The 15,073-nt window shown below is 39.4% G+C and overlaps 1 protein-coding gene and 1 non-coding gene across 3 annotated transcripts in view; both read left to right on the forward strand.

Moving 5' to 3' along the window:
- The window catches only part of gjc1 (gap junction protein gamma 1), a 42,559-nt gene that overhangs the window by 21,389 nt on the left and 6,097 nt on the right, over positions 1–15,073 (forward strand). The window contains exon 1 of one of the 2 annotated variants that reach the window (XM_034090025.2): positions 9,673–9,872. The exons of the other annotated variant lie outside the window; for it this stretch is intronic. The gene's annotated coding sequence lies outside the window, so the exon portion shown is untranslated. Of the gene's footprint in view, positions 1–9,672; positions 9,873–15,073 lie in introns of those variants that run through there. 2 annotated transcript variants of the gene reach the window in all.
- On the forward strand, positions 866–936 carry trnac-gca (transfer RNA cysteine (anticodon GCA)). The gene has a single exon. It is a non-coding gene; the product is annotated as a tRNA-Cys (tRNA).

The following is a 15,073-nucleotide window of genomic DNA, read 5'->3' on the forward strand; positions in this document are numbered from 1 at the left end:
TATTACATTACATTTCATTTGGCTGAGCTTTTAACCAAAGCGACTTACAATAAGTGCAAAAACCATAAAGATTCAAACTCCAAACCTCAAGGAAAGTGCAGATATATTCACTTTGAGGTTTAAACTCTAAGTTGTGGGGCCTTTTTTACAGAGCTGCAAGCTCTTCTATTGTTCGCCTGTTGTCTTTAACATCTCGCAGAGCTGGTTCAAACATACACAGAACACTGTTTGTATTGGCAATAAACAGAGGAGGCACTGGGAGTTAAACTCGGGGCCTGTTGATCTGCAGTCAAACACTGCAGATTACGGAGCTATATCCGGATATCAACTGTTTTATTTACAATTTAAGCTCTATTATTTAATGCTGAATTTCACCAAAAAGCAGAAGAGAAATCCCATTCCCTTTCAATATAGTATTTACTTTGTCGGTTCACTCTGAATGTTTGTGTTTGATAATGAGCATGTGTGCGTAGAGGCTGTACTTCTTCCACTCACCCCAATTTCAACTTGCTCATTGCTAGTCACTAAAAAATAACAATGGATACATTTTCCCAAGGACTTTCCTGCAGTTAAGGTTGAACTACAGTAAAATATTAAAACCCTGTTATACATGACAAGGAGATACATGATCCTTATTGTGAACACATGATAAATGGTACTCTTTTATTATTGTTTTACCAAGGTATAAAACAATAAAGTGTTCTTAAAATAACATGAACAAAATAAAAAAATACTTACCACCAGAAGCATGAGTGAACAGATAAGACCAAATAGTTATTTCTCCATGGTGTTATGTCCATCCATCCTACCACCCAACCATACATCCAACAACTTCATGCCGCCTCCACAAAAAACTAAGCGGAGCGGGGGTATAGCTCAGCGGTAGAGCATTTGACTGCAGATCAAGGGTCCCAAGTTCAATTCTGGGTGCCCCCTGTGGAGACAATACACACAAATCCTTAGTGTCGTGTTATGCAGCCTAAAAGCACCGCAGCCCTTGTGTGTGTATGTGCAGTGTCTCAAATGAAACCAGTAGTAATCCTGACATTGAGATTGTCAACAACTGGCACATTGAACAGACATGTATGTTACATTGCAGCCACATCAGTCCAACTGTGTACTGAAAGTCTACTGGTGTTGTACAAGCCAGACACTACACACAGACAAACACACACACCACACTACAGATAATTGTTATGATATTTAGCCCATGGCTGCAGCACTAATCAGCGGCTGTAATTACACAATACTAAATAAAACGATCAAAAACATGCTGTTTAACCTACAGTGAGCACTTTGCATACATATTGATTCACTGAAGTGTTTTATTCTACAGATACTCTTACAATTTAACAGAATATTATATAAAAAAGGTTAAGCCATTTCACACAGAGCTAATAATGCCTTGCACATGGCACAGTTGAGTTGGCATTTCCTCTTGTGCTGATGCATTCATTCTGCCGCATATAAATTGATTAGTTTGGCCAGAATAGACATGTATCTCAGTGCTTCCACACAATGTTTACATGAGTTCATATACGGGATCACATGGGGCAAGCAGTGATCAACTAGGGACCATTGAACTACCTAATTCAGGTCTTGGTTTGCCTTAATTAATCTTCCTCCTAATATATTTAATCCTGTCATTTTATCCTGTTTTATCTATTTATCAATAATTTTTTGTTTATGAGTGTGTATCTTCACTGTTTGTAGTTTTACAATATTTGTCATCTCTGACAAATTGATATATGCATGATTTCCTTTCCTTGCTTTTATAACCAAAGATATACAATAATTACTTTTTCAGCTAAGCAGGAGATGATTTGTGACTGGTCAGCGTATTTCCACTATATAAATCAATCTTTAAGTACCATTACCATAGCATGACTTCTTTCCATTACTTCCTTGTGTCATATTATACTATAGTTTTCATTTTCATTTTAGGAATTTTAAACTGCTAAACAACTGATGTACTTCATGACTGTAAATCTTGTGAACAGCTATTGTCCTGCAGTTACGCCGTAGAACAATGATCAACATAAATAAAAGATCATTACAAGAACAGTTTGTGCCAAGGAGAGCATTTACGATTTGAACATCCTTATCTTTACTACATTAATGTTGGGACCTCTTCTGATCCTTCAACTTTCAACAAATAATTTGTTTTGTATCATTCAATGAATTCACATTTTTACCTACAGAGCTTTCTCACTGAGTCTGCTCACATTTTGTATATGGATGCACTGAGACAAAAAACGACTGTTTAGTATCAGTGTTTAAATAAGGGAGGCAGTCAGAGTTGAACAAGAGACCTCCTGACTTGCTGTCAAATGTTTGGCCCATGACTTATACCAGTGGATGTACTGTAATGAGGCTTAATTAAGGCGCTTTCATACCGGAGTACTTTTCCCAGGAATAGTTCAGATAGTTCCTGGGATATTGCATTCACACCAAAAAGATCTGGAACTAGAACTTTTTTTCGGGAACCTTTTCAGCACTTTGGCTGTGAGCTGCGGGCGCCTGATAAGCCAACATCCCCCACTTTCATCACTTACAGCGCCCATCGTACAGGGCAAATGAAACGTGTAACCGGGGTGAAAAGGGTGCTACATTTACTTAATTATGAATGTTGTTACATCTAGGCCGAAAATTAGGATGAGCACCAACGGTCAAACATTTCCCCCTCCCCCAGAGCTACCAGCGCAGCGCCCCCCCAGATCTGGCGCCCCGCCTATTATATGTCGCCTATGCCAAAAACAGGCCCTGTATACAAGCACAGTACGTAAGGTTAAAAGCTCAACAGCCTATTATTAACCTCAGACTCATTAGAATGTGGCTTTTGTGGTACTTTTAGTAGGCTTTTTAAAAGGAAGTAAAGCACCATTTATCACCGCTGAGCTGACAACTGTGCTCTAATAAGGAGCTCTACTGGTAAAAGCTACCAATTCAGTGACGTTGGGGATAAAGTAAGCCTCTAGTTGAAAAATGATGTTTGTGTTAGACGCAACTCTAAGTGGGTTATATTTACTTCATAGCAGGGAAGTGTTTACACATATCAGTAGTTTTATTTGTCAGAGTTTAGTCAGTCCTCGGAGGTTTTCACATCAGGAAGTCTGTTAATCAGATTCAACTCTGGACTGGAGGTCAGTTTTCCTGACTTCAAATGTACTGTCTTGTCATCTTTAAGATGTTTCCCAGGAAGTCACAATGGCACTGCTCTATCAGGCACTGTTCTCCACATTAAAAACTACCAATCAGTCTCCCACTCTGAAATGGAGACATTTCTTGAGTGGGAAAGTATTGTGAAAAAAATGAATTACATTAAGACTTATGACAAATCTGTCACTCACACTTTCTTGAAAGTGCTTTGATGTTTACATGGACAATGCCAAATTAAAACTGCGGTCACAGTCCTGCGCGCAGTGATGAGCGGGCCCTCGCGTCTATGCGCATGTCGGGGAGGGTCGCCGGTCGTCCCGGCGTCAAGTCGACGCGCACGAGTCCTCCGAAATGAGCCGTTTGTGATTTCTCTAATTTTCGCGTCCTCGACTCCTCGGTCCTCTGGCAGCGACCCGGAAACGGATGTCGGCACGCCGTTTCGAAGGGAAATACATTTCGCTAAAGGCTCATCGGGGATCGATTATCGAGGAGGCTGTCTGGAGGAGCCGTATCCGAGGATACACTGATGTAGAGGAGAGAGGAGAGAGGAGAGAGGAGAGAGGAGAGAGGAGAGAGGAGAGAGGAGAGAGGAGAGAGGAGAGAGGAGAGAGGAGTCTCTCTGGAGGAGCTATAACCGAGGGTACAGTGATGTATTCTCCGGAGTCGATTTCAGCCAACAGTGATATTTAAAAGAGGCGTGACGCATGGCTGGACTTATGTCAATGAAGCACAGCTCTGCAAACTGTTCCCGTTGTGATTATAAGTTATATAAGATAATCAAATGTGCATCAGACTTTCTGCCCTTTACCGTTTGTTTACGCACTAATCTCCCCTGGATGTTAGGCTATTTTTTTCAATACAACTGCTTTCATTGTGACGCGATGTTTACAGTGAAAACAGCTACTGAGGTCAGTGCAGAAAGCAGAACAGTGTATATAATATATATCGCTCAATAATATATGTAACAGGCCTACATTACACACTTTATTTGTATGCTTTAGGAGAAATCTAAGTAGATATTTTTCATGAAACCATATAGTGCTTCACATAATAAAATATACAAGTACAAATTGAATGTCCCGACAGCAGAGGGCGTTGCTGGCCTAACAGTCAACAGCCTTGCCAACAGTAGGTGAGTGAGTGAGTGAGTGAGTGAGTGAGTGAGTGAGTGAGTGAGTGAGTGAGTGAGTGAGTGAGTGAGTGAGTGAGTGAGTGTGTGTGTGTGTGTGTGTGTGTGTGTGTGTGTGTGTGTGTGTGTGTGTGTGCAAGCAAACAACTATTCCTTCGCAATTTAGCATCACATTGGATATGGGCTGAATTGGTCCTGGATTGGAATTATTTAGATAATTTCCCTAATATCGGAAATACTATATGCGATATATTTCCCTAGGTCTAGGAGGAGTTCGCAAAAATTTGCTTAAAATGCATGAAAAACGCACATTCTTCAATATGGCCAACTTCCTGGTGGGCGGGGCTAATAAAAGCAAATTTGAAATATGTCCGCAATCATAATAGCAATGTGTATAAAGCGTTTCGTGAATATTGGAAAAACTGTATGCGAGTAGTTTGGAGTAGTTTGTGACATGTAAATCATAAAAAATGGTACATTCTCCGTTTGAGCGATCGACTATTCACAATTCAGCATCACATTGGATATGGGCTGAACTTGTCCTGGATTCTAAATTTCCGATCATTTCCCAACTTTCTGGGGGGTGGGGCTAATGGAAGCCAATTAAAAATATGTCCACAATTCCATGAGGAATGTGTGTGCCAAGATTTGTGAAGTTCGGAGAAACTATATGTGACTACCACACAATAGAGGTCGCTACTGAGCTATTTTAACAAAAAATTACGATTTTTGGGACACACGACACACGTCACAGCCCACGGCTTTATCGAAAAATGATTTTGAGTTATAAATTAGTGGTGTTTTTGGCGCCCCCTATAGTTCAACATGAAAATGCTTTGGTGTGCCTATTCCCCAAGACAGACTGAACCTATCCACCAAAATCTGTGATATTTTGATAAATTGTTGATGAGTTATGAGCATTTCTTTCTAAGCCCCGCCTTTTTGCAAATACGTTTTGATTAATGGCAGCCATATTTATCGACTGAACATGCTCATTTCCTAGGGTAATGTGTGTGACCCTCCAAAGATGGTATATACTAAGTTTGGTGTCGAAAAACAAAAAATTGAAATGTAAGTGAATATTTCACTGTTTTGAACATTATGCTAATTAAAAAAAAATAAAAGTACGCGGAACTTAGATATTCAAGAGGATAATTTGTAGAGCACGTCGAGACGGATAAGTGTGCACAATTTCAGGTAATTCGGATTTACGGTGCAACTCCGAAATGGGATTTTCATAGGTGCTGCTAGCGAGTAGGTTGGACAATTTGAACCCATTGACTCCAGAATGTCAAATTTTTCACCGGTCCTGGCATCTGTGCAAAATTATACAACTTTTGAAGCGTCATAAGGCCCTCCAAAATGGGTTCTAAGAACGGGAAGAATAGTGAAGAATAATTCCTCCAATAACAATAGGTTCCTCACACTTCGTGCTCGGGCCCTAATTAGCTTGGTTTATGCCGACAGTTTGAAGGATTATTGGACTAAAGAAACTCCAATCTCCTTATTCCATCTAAGAGCAGTCTGTTTAATGACATACTGATGTTTGTATATATTTTTTAAGGCTGCTTATATGGCAGGAGATTGAGTGTTGATAAGATGGTTCAAATGTTAAGAAGTGAAGATCCTGCTTTTGTGCCGAGCAGTAGGAGAAAATAAAAAAAAATTCTGCTTCATAATCTGACATGAATAATGTATGCATTGATATCCTGTGAGTAATCAAATGACACGCGCCTCTATGCATTCTCAATTATTTTGTATATAGTCCCTTACAGAATGGATGGGACCCACTGAAGGTGTTTTATATTCCCACAAAGAATAAAATACCACAGTTAGCTCTGAAATATATATTATCACCCGTTGAAAGACGAGGCAGGTTTTCTCATGTTTATACCTGTAAAATGAATAACTTTCAGTGGCCACCAGGCTACACAAAGTAATCTCTACATTTTATCATAGCTCCGTTTGAAGAAGGATAAAGAGTGTATGTTACAGCGCCAGTAAAGAGTCCAGCGATTTGCACCGCGTCATTAACTAGGTTCTCTGTCAAATACATTGTTGTGATATGAGGAAGTCAGCAGTTTGTCGTTAATAGAGACTGCTATGATAACAGAAGAAACTACAGCATTATTGGTTATGAAGAGTTGTCTTAAGAGCTGATCATATCTTTTAGGATTCAAACTATTAGCAATAATACTCGGATTTGCCATATTATATTAACACTGGTGCAGTTGTGTCCCAAATCCATACTAATTATTACATAAAGTATGTATACCTGTCATAGTAGGCCAATACTGATTTACTGTAGCATACAAGAGAGTACACAACAACCTAAACTCTTTTATATTTACAGTAAGTCACACAATATGTGGGATATCAAATGCCCATCGAACTGGGATTGGACAATCTTATGTCAAAAACACAAACATTATTTGGAGAGGATAGTATTTATCAAAAGCTCAATCAAAATCCCACCTTATTAAGTTTCAATGTTTATTTTATCAGCTCACAATGTGAACTATACTAAAAACGGTCTTTTTTATTGTCAAAACACTCATAGCCACAAAGGAAAGGCCTTAATTCTGATTGACAACTAAATCATTATCAGATCTATCACCCTTTTTTATAAAAATCCTTATGACTGGAGAAAGTGCTCAATAAAATATATCAAAGGGGTGTCACATTATTCAAGGTTATTACCAATATTACCCACACTGTAAAATGTTTGGCTGTAAAGTTACAGTAAATTACTGGCTACTAGTTGCATGGATTTCACAGTAAATTACTGTGAAATATTTTACAGTTAATTAGAATAAAAGTACAACTAAATACTGTGACTTTACAGTTGCCATGCCCATGGAATTACTGTGATATAGCAGTACAGAGCTGTGGTATTATGGTACCTTGCTGTACATAAATTACAGTAATTACCTGTATGTTCACACTATTACTGTAGAAGTAATGCAACACAGTAGCCAGTAATTTACTGTAAATATACAAATCTAAATAATACGATAATATATTGTAAATTTGACTGGGATTGTACCATAACTACACAATTCAATCAGCTCAATCAACAAAGAAAAACAAAGAAAATGCCCATTTTAACTTTTTATTACTCCATTGAAGTGCAAAGTACATTTGCACAGTGTCTTGGAAATGTTGTTACGGCCCCAACCTCTACTCCGCGGTAGTGGCTTGTGCTGAGACCCGCAACATGAAAGAATACACGCAATAACCGGTACTTGGTAACGAGCATTTATTTAATCAGCCGTTTGCTCACACAAGCAAAACAAAAAGAGGTCTGGAGGACTGGCCAAAAGGAACAAACAGAAGGAGGGAACCCGAGCCAGCCACACCACGGACCGTAGGACCCAGAACTCCCCCGCCTAACCAAAATCAAATATAAACCCTATGGGAAACAAAATAAAGCCGTGGAAACTGGAATGCCAGGTCCTCCAGGCTAAACATAAACACATCTGCAAAAGTATGGCCTACAGCTCAGAATGGCAAAGAGGTATTCTAAGGACAGTGTCTCCGGCGTTAGGATAGGTGAAACATCCTTCTCCTCCAGCTTCTCTTTATATAAACACGGCTGAGTGGAATTTGGAACACCTGGGCAGAGGCGGAGCCAGGGGCAGACCAGGTGCACCTGGGCAGAGGCAGAGCCAGGGAGACAGAAAACAAGGAGGGGAGCACTTAACACATGTCTACACAGACATCCACTCAAAGTCAAAAAAAATCTGAAGAATGTGCTGACATGGAGGTTTAAATTGCCATGCCTCTTTTTGTCTTTCGAGTCCGTCTCAGGATTAATGCCCAGGATGCACCTGAAAACACTAAGCCAAGACAACAATTTAAATGTTACATAGATGTATATGTTGCATCGTTTATTTGAAGGCAGATGCAGCGGTGCCCCTTTCAATTTAAGTAAAACCTGCACCAAAGAAAGAAATTAGTATTTAAAGCCAAGCAAGAGCGATAAAAGCAAGAAAATCACTTAATTTGTTGTGTTATCACAGAGGATGGTCTGAATACAGTATTTTACTGTGAAATAATACAGTAACATGTTGTGAAATCCTGGTAATCATTGATCCTGTACATTCACAGTAATTAACTGTCAATCTATTGATTTCACTGTGAAATTCTAAATTACAGTGTTATATTGTGAACATTACAGGTAAAGACTGTAAAGTGGTAAAACAGTAATTTATTGTAAAATATTACAGCTAAATATTTTGAAATCATGGTAATATTTTACAGTGCATTTATCAACTTCACATTCATCAAAATAAAATGTGATAGCCGTACATTAAAGCAAAATGTATTAAACAGAAGCCGTGGACTTTGATAGACGTGATATGAATTTAAAGAGGATTTATTCCCTCCGATTTCTCAGCATGATCTGTGAAATTTGGTGATAGCATTGGTCCGCTTAGGAGAGGGATAAGGAAAGAGGCTGAGTTAGCATGCAGAACTAATTTGAGCATCCACTGCTGGTGAGTGGATTATCAAACGAATAACTTTTATTGTTCCCAGTGTTACATGATTAAAACTCAATGAAAGGGCATTGGACAGGAGGCAGAGTGATGGAGAGCTGAGGGCATGCTGAGGCTGAACATGATGGTTAGGATTATGACCGAGGGCCTATATCTGCAGGCAGAAACTGCAGTATGTCTGGTTTACATCAAACATTTAGAAGATCTAGGGTCAAAGGATTATTAGGATGAATCCCAACTTTTATCTCAAAGACTTAAAAATGTCCTCTATGACTTTCAGTGTGTTCACACAGTGTTGTTAGTTTATTTTAAACTCACTGGCCTTCTTTTAGAACCCCAAATCCTCCTGGCATTGATAACATGCAGCATGTTGGGCATCAATTATTTGTTTTGCTTTGACACGTTGGACTTGGTATAAAACGGCCGTTGTTCTGAATAGTTCTGTGCATTTTGACCAACTGATGCTGGGTTTTTGAGGTCAAAATAGAAAATGTAGTTTTTTAAATTGCAATTTCTTGTTAATTATTATCCAACATGTATCCATTCAAATATACCTGCATATCTAAGTTAATTTGCCTCTCTAAAGCCTGAAAGCCAGGCCAAAGGTCTCACAACGTCAATTAGTTAGTGTTACCCTTAAAACCACATACTTCCTCTTCCAGCGTATCACTGTCATTCAGTCAGACCCTCCCTTCACCCTTCAAAGGGGGTATTACAACCCCACCACCCACACACTCCCACCCCCAACCATGACCCAGTTTGTATTTGTAAGGGGATGAGGGTGTAAGTGAGGACCATTTTGAGTACCAGGGGGAGAGATGCAAGATGCTCTGCCTCCCTCATCCCTCTCTCTTTCAGGAAGAGCTCACACTTGGTCAAGCACACACACTGAGGTTCTTCATGAGAGAAGAAGTCTGCAGAGCTGTGTGTTTTGTTTATAGTTTTTGCTGTCTCGATGTTGTTGTTGATTTAAAGTCAGGGCTGTTTTTAAAGCATGCTAAGTGAGAAGAAAGGGAAAGAGATGTCGGGCCTCAGGATTAGAGACAAAGGACAAAGTACCTGGTATCTGGGAGAGAAGGAGTAGAGTAAGTATGCTGCTTTATAATTGTACTGCTTATTTGTTTTCTGCATGTGATTGTTTTTTGTTGTTGTATTTAAACTCTTGAAAGCGGTTTTAAGTGAAGACAAACTAAAATTGAAAGGGAGCCAGGCTTCTTGAGAAAGGGATAAGTATAGACAAGGTCTGGTCACAGTGCTTTATCTCCCTAAACGTTTTGTAATCTTTTCTGGATATCGTAAACATCACTACAAAGGCAATTTACAAAGGCAATAAATGTTTAGCTCTGTTGGATTTATCTTAATGATTTGAATATATGAGTGCCTAACAAAGAAGCGTATCCAGCCGTCAGAGAAGGAGGAGAATATGAGAAAGTCCCTGTGCTTTTAAGCCAAGCATTTGCTGAAGTTCAGTTTTCCACACGCAGTGTCATAGTGGTTATCACCGCTCATATCGTTATTTTACAAGCAAAGGCTGCTGACCTTTTTGTGACATTAATTTGTTGGTTTTGTACGGTGTCTCTTGTCTTCATAACGGCCACAATTTAACCCAGAATTGGCATTCAAGGGTGTTATCATGGACAGATGTCTGGCCAGCGACTGCATGAGCAGATTAGTCTGATACGTGCGGTGTGTGCAGGACAAGGTGAAGGCTGTGAGGGGCATCAGGGAAACCGGAGCATGCTGCTGGCAGAACAGAGGAAGAGGGCACTGTGGTAAAGTCCCTCAAATGATGACAGTCAGAGGAACATCAGCCCTAACAGAACACGCTCAGAGGTCCCAGTTAGTTCTCTATTAGCTCTTTTATGTTGTTGTTGTTGAATCTTTGTTCAGGGGAAGCATTTTTGTTTGTGACTGGCTCTAATGTGAAATACTAGAATTAATGAGATGTTCTTATAGACACTTAAATCATCCACATCCAGATCTTCATTCATTCATAAAGGTGAAATAGAAAATGTTAACACCAAGCTGACAAACATATTCTGCAAAATGGCAAAAAGTTAATGTTTGCTGTGAGCTGATCGATGGATAATGGCTGCCACATCAGTACGGATATTTATCTTATCTATTGCCTGAGATGAACTGATAACCAGAAACAAAATAATATGAATAAGATAACTATCTATTCCTTTGTACATAACTGTATTTGTTAGAGTGATTCACTTGATTAAAGTTCATCCAGAGGAAAATAAATCTAATGCATTACAAACACTCATTAAAGCTTCTTTACCGTGCAGTCGTTATCTCCTGGGCCCGTTTATTTAATTGTGTGTGTGTGTGTGTGTGTGTGTGTGTGTGTGTGTGTGTGTGTGTGTGTGTGTGTGTGTGTGTGTGTGTGTGTGTGTGTGTGTGTGTGTGTGTGTGTTTCTCTGTGTGTCAACGCCAAGAAGTAATATGTACACAAACAATGTAGTCTAATATTTTCAAGATTCAAATTTCACCATGATCAAAAATGCATTTTATTAACAGTTCAACAGAGATACTCTGCAAGTATTTTTCGTGACATCTAACATCTGCATAATTATTCTTTGCCTTCTCTCGCAAAGATCATCATGATCTCCATTCAACTTTTGCTTTGCAAATTTGGATATTTGCCCTGTTGCATGTGTTAATTGTATAGTTAAAATGACTACTGATTTTTTTTTACAAATACTGTGCTAGTCCGCCAAAACAATTGAAAGATATATACCCTTTTAAAAATATTAAAGAATTGTTTTAATATTTTAATCTTATTTTTAAAAAAAATATTATTATTATTATTATTAAAACAATGTTTTGGCCACTGGCCTTTTTAACACAGACACTCTAGCACAGACAACCTGCATTACCATGCATAGTGAACCTTTACATGAGTACGTCCTAGTCGAAACATTAATGAAACATGTAACATTCAACTATTTCATAAAGGAAATGTCAAAATGTTGCTTTCAAAAGACCATATTACTACTTATACTTATAATGTTTTATGATACACATTTGAAGCATGTTACGCTTTACAGAATGTCCTGAAATCCTCATCTCAAAGGCTTTATTCATGTAACTGGCTGTTTTAAAGTTTATATTAATGTTATAATGCACCAATTGCTTCTAAAGATTGGTATTTTACCAGGTTAAAGGACAGTTATTGTTGCAGGATCGTGATATACAGACACCATGAATTGGCAGACCTGTATACCTTCACCTCTTACTGCTCAGGACTCCCCTTGATGATGTGTGTTCAGTAACAGAAAATCTTCCCGTTGAACAGTTAAGAACCCTATTCACCTGCAGTTGTCCCCCGCAGAGGTTGCTATTTGTTCCATGGTTGGCTCATTCTACTGGTGTCCCTCCCTCCCTCCCCCCTGGGCGCTCCAGCTGGAGTGCTGTGGCTTCTTTATGAGTCAGTAATGTGGAAGATATGCACCTCAGTTAGTCCCAGTATTCTTTTGTTTATTTGCGTACATGGACATTGTGTCTCTACTCCACATTCTTTTTGACTGTGTGTGTGTGTGTGTGTGTGTGTGTGTGTGTGTGTGTGTGTGTGTGTGTGTGTGTGTGTGTGTGTGTGTGTGTGTGTGTGTGTGTGTGTGTGTGTGTGTGTGTGTGTGTGTGTGTGTGTGTGTGTGTGTGTGTGTGTGTGTGTCAGCTTGTCTGTGAGTCTGTCTGGATGTGAGTCTTTTTGGTTCCGAGGGATAAAATCGCATGACTGAGGGAATCCCTCCAGTGACGCTAACCGTATTTGTAACCGTCTGATTGAATCGGTGCATGAGATCTTGATGTAGAGAGTCCACTCCTTAGGAAGTGAACTTGTTGACCTTTGACCTAGTACTGTTCTGGAAGGGCTATGAGCTATATCATGTGCTCAGATGTATTTGAGAGACTGATAGTTCAATGACCCATTATTACACATTCATGATCTTTGTTGAGTGTTCCTTGTGTTCTATTCTGACTTTGGAATTTACATCTGCTGTGCTTTAGATGTTTTCACGTTTGGCATGATTTCCACCACTTTGATGCAAATTGTTTATATCAGAGTAACAGACAGAAAGCCTGCTTGCTGTGTTTTTGGGGGGTATTCGGGAGACTTACTCACACAAGTAACTTAATGCAGAAAGTGAGCTTCTTACCCCTAACTGGCCCAATAGCTCCCGCAGACATTAATTGGATGAGAAAGCAAAATGGCAGGTTATATGAAGCACAGGTAGCAGAAGTATTAAGCCGAGGCACACGACAGGCTGGACTGGAGTGCCTCTTCTGGTTAGGAGGGAGTACCACAGTTCCTGGTGCACAAAATCACTAAGAACTCTACAAAGAAAAATAAAGCTTTATCAAAGGACTCTTTTGAATGTGCATGGATTGTTTTTAGCTGGGTCTCAAAATGAAAAATTGCATTAAATAAAGTCCCTGTTACATCACACCCAAGAATTACATTTTGTAAAACTATTGGGAATGTTTTTCTCAATCATGAAGATCCCAAATCAGACTAAATTGTCCCCCGGTGTAAACTAAAGAGCTAAATAAAGAGCTGGAACATTTAACTTGCACGGCAAATGAGAGAGCATGCACTTGCAAAACTACTCAGCCTGAAGGCACTATCAGAACAATAGATAAGTAGTAAGTAAGTAAGTAAGTAAGTCATAACTAATTCAATCCACTAACTCGCAAAAGTCCAATAAAATTAATAATAACAGAAATGACAGCCATGATATATAGGAAAAACAGACAGAGATGCACTCAAAATCAAGCAACTTCCCTCAAACATTGAACAGCACAATAACTTTAATTATATTAAATCAAAGGAGTTTAACGTTTTTGCAGTGTAATGTATTTCTGCGACCGAATCTGGTTATTATTATCAATCAATCAATCAATCAATCAATCAATCAATCAATCAATGTTTATTTATATAGCCCAATATCACAAATGTTTCATTTGTCTCAGTGGACTTCACAGTTTGTACAGAATATCAGTATGACAACACGACACCCTCTGTCCTTAGACCCTCACATCGTACAAGGAAAAACTTCCGGAGAAAACCCAGTTTAAAGGGGAACATGGGAGAAACCTCAGGGAGAGCAACAGAGGAGGGATCCCTCTCCCAGGACAGACAGACGTGCAATAGATGCCGTGTGTAAATTGAAAAAATAATACATTTGCAACATAGGTAGTCCAAATGTTTGGAAATGCATGTGTGTATAATAGGAAGATGAATCCACGAGGATATCCATCCAGGACCGATGATCCAGGACCACAGCCACGACTCAAGATCCAGGCTCGCGATCCAGGACACAGGACCGCAGGATCATCCATGACTCCAGATCCCGGCGTATATAGACACCAAAAAGAAAGAAATGTGGGGAAGCTGAGTTAATCAGAACATGAGAGTACACAGGTACAGACAGAGAGAAGGAAGAAGTAAGATGTCCCCCGACAAACTAAGCCTATATCAGCAAAACTAGGGGCTGAATCTAATCAGCCCTAACTTTAATCTTTATCAAAAAGGAAGGTCTTAAGCGCACTCTTAAAAAACGGATATGGGTGTCTGCCGCCCGAACACAAACTGGAAGCTGATTCCACAAATGTGGAGCTTGATAAGAAAAGGCTCTGGCTCCCATTGTACTTTTAGAGACTCTAAGAACAACCAACAACCCTGCATTCTTGGAACGCAATGCCCTAGTAGGACAGTAGGGTATAATGAGTTCTTTAAGGTAAGATGGCGCTGCCCATTAAGGGCTTTGTAGGCGAGAAGAAGAATTTTAAATTCTATCCTGTGTTCTATAGGGAGCCAGTGTAAGGCAGCCAGAACAGGAGTAATGTGGTCCCTTTTCCTAACTCTGGTTAGTACACGAGCTGCAGCATTTTGAATCAGCTGACGCGACTTGACTGACTTCTTGGTACTCCCTGATAATAAAGAGTTACAATAATCCAGCCTAGAAGTAACAAATGCATGTACTAGTTTCTCTGCATCGTTTTGAGGCAAGATATGCCTGATTTTTGCAATGTTACGTAGATGGAAGTAGGCGGTCCTTGAAATTGATTTTATGTGGGCGTTAAAGGATAAATCCTGATCAAATATAACACCAAGATTCCTTACAGTCTCACTGGAGGCCAAATTAATGCCATCCATAGTTAGTATATCTTTAGATAATTTGTTTCGTAGATTCTTCGGGCCAAGTACAATAACTTCAGTTTTGGTCGTGTTTAACATCAAATTATTGGAAGAACAACTGGGCTGCACAGTAGAGGAATG

This window comes from Pseudochaenichthys georgianus, chromosome 8 (genome assembly GCF_902827115.2).
Source record: "Pseudochaenichthys georgianus chromosome 8, fPseGeo1.2, whole genome shotgun sequence".
Classification (NCBI taxonomy): Eukaryota; Metazoa; Chordata; class Actinopteri; order Perciformes; family Channichthyidae; genus Pseudochaenichthys; species Pseudochaenichthys georgianus.